Source organism: Phascolarctos cinereus, unplaced genomic scaffold (assembly GCF_003287225.1).
Source record: "Phascolarctos cinereus isolate Bilbo 61053 unplaced genomic scaffold, phaCin_HiC Scaffold_4;HRSCAF=312, whole genome shotgun sequence".
Lineage (NCBI taxonomy): Eukaryota > Metazoa > Chordata > Mammalia > Diprotodontia > Phascolarctidae > Phascolarctos > Phascolarctos cinereus.
Genome location: NW_027555847.1, coordinates 407,103,920 through 407,106,382, shown reverse-complemented (window position 1 = coordinate 407,106,382; position 2,463 = coordinate 407,103,920). Strand labels below are relative to the sequence as shown.

The 2,463-nt window shown below is 42.1% G+C and overlaps 1 non-coding gene across 1 annotated transcript; it reads left to right on the top strand.

The window, feature by feature from the left end:
- Positions 1–2,096: 2,096 nt before the first annotated feature.
- Positions 2,097–2,203, top strand: LOC144457386 (U6 spliceosomal RNA). Its single transcript, XR_013486688.1, has one exon. It is a non-coding gene; the product is annotated as a U6 spliceosomal RNA (small nuclear RNA).
- Positions 2,204–2,463: the final 260 nt, after the last annotated feature.

Genomic DNA, 2,463 nt, shown 5'->3' with positions numbered 1-2,463 from the left:
CTTTAAAAGTCACAAAACAGACTGAGAAATTAACAAAAAAAAAAATCTCTGACTATAGAAAACTGCTATGAAAACAGGGAAGATCAAAACACAAACTCAGAAGAGGACAACAATGCCAAAACTCCTACATGTGAAGCCTCAGAGAGACATATGAATTGTTGTCAGGCTCAAAAAGGGTTTTAAAAATCAAACGAGAGAAGTAGAAGAAAAAATTTGAGAAAGAAATGAGAGTTATGCAAGAGAATCATAAAAAAAAGAGTCATCAGCTTGGAAAAGGAAAAAAAAAACTTCTTAAAAAGTAGAATTGGCCAAATGGAAAAGGAAGCACAATAATCCACTAAAGAAAATAATTCTTTGAAAATTAGAATTGGACAAATGGAAGTTAATGACTTTATGAGATATCAAGACTTACTCATATGAAATAAGAAAAAATAAAAAAGAAGAAAATGTAAAAGATTTCATTGGGAAAACAACTGACCTGGAAAATAGAACCAGGTGAAACAATATAAGAATTATTGGACTACTTGAAAGCCATGATCAAAAATAGAGCTTGATGGTATCTTTCAAGAAACTATCAATGAAAATTGCCCTGATGTCCTAGAACAAGAGGGTAAAATAGTCATTAAAAGAATTCACCAATCACCTCCTGAAATAGATCTTAAAATGAAAACTACATGGACTATTATAGCCAAATTCCAGAACTCTCAGTTTAAGGAGAAAAAAACTGGAAGCAGACATAATGAAACAATTCAAATACTGAGGAGTCACAGTCAAGATTACATGGGATTTAGCAACTTCTACATTAAAGTTTTGGAGGGCTTGGAATATGATGTTCCAGAAAACAAAGGAGCTTGTATTACAACCAAGAATTAACTACCCAGTAAAACTGAGTATAATCTTTGGGGAGAAAAAGTGGATATTCATTGAAATAATGGACTTTCAAATATTCCTCATGAAAAGACCAGTGCTAAACAGAAGATTCAATTTTCAAATACAAGACTTCAGGAAGAGATGGTGGAGTGAAAGCAGTGGCTTGCTTGAGCTCTCCCCCAAACCCCTCCAAATACGCATAAAAAATGGCTCTAAACAAATTCTGAAGCAGCAGAACCCACAAAAAGACAGAGTGAAAGAAATTTCCAGCCCAAGACAACCTGGATGATTGATCAGAAAGGTGTATCGCGCTGGGCAGGGAGTGCAGCGCAGAGTGGCGTGGGCGCACAGGCTGCCGCGAACCTGGAGCAGGCCTCAGAGGACTGAATCTTGGGCAGCTGTGGACGTTTCCAGACTCCTCAATCCACAAATGCCAAAGACAACTTAGAAGGTCAGTGGGAAAAGTCTGTTTCTGTCAGTGGTCAGAGAGGAAGGCGGGGTTTCAACTCCAAGAGGGTGGCCAGGGGGTGGGGGTGGGGGGGCAGCTGCTTCCTGAACTTCCAGCCCACAGACTGAGGGGGAATCCAGTGGCTGATCAGAGAGGGACTGCAGGGATCTCTTTGCCAGTGGTGAGGCAGGAATCTCTTGCTTTGCACATGTGTGGATCTGGGTCACAGTTCTGGGCAGCAGTGCTGGGGTGAGGAGGAGCGCTGGCATGGTGGATCTTGGAGTGGCTGTGGAAAGGAACCCCTCCTCACAGTTACAGGACAGAAAGGAATACTTGTGGTCACAGGCCAGGAAAGGAGTAAACACCTCGACCCCTATCATACCACCGTGGAAGAAATGAAAATTTACAGGTCCCTACAAGTATCTTTGAAAACAGCTGCACAAACCCCTGAAGCTTGGGACAATACACTCTCCACATTGGAGGCAGACTCTTACCTTAACAAAGAGTTTAAAACTAAAGTAATTGTCTGGGATCATGAGCAAGCAGCGCAAAAAGAGTCAGACTATATATATTATCTTACTTTGGTGAAAAAGAAGATCCAAATACACAACCAAATACACAAAATCAAAGCTCCCACATCAAAGCCTCCAAGAACAATATGAATCAATCTCAGGCCTTGGAAGAGCTCGAAAGGGATTTTGAGAAGCAAGGGAAGTAGAGGAAAAACTGGGAAGAGAAATGAGGGTGATGCAAGAAAATCATGAAAAACAAGTCAACAGTGCTCGCTTCGGCAGCACATATACTAAAATTGGAACGATACAGAGAAAATTAACATGGCCCCTGCGCAAGGATGACACGCAAATTCGTGAAGCGTTTCATATTTTTCAGCAGTGCAGTAGCCCAGCAAACAGAATTCTCAGTGCCTCAGCAAAAACAAGGGGCCCCAGGCGGATAAGTACCCTGCAGCATTCATCTGAAAGGAGGTGAAGAAAACAACCTAAAGGCTTCCTAAAGCCCAGGCCTTACCCAACACCAGGTGAGCTGTAGGAAGCCTCCAATTGTGAAGAAATCCTGAAGCCCAGGTGGTAGAGAAGGCAAACACCAACACCTGGACCTCTGAGTGCCTCAGTGAGGGCGGGGGAACT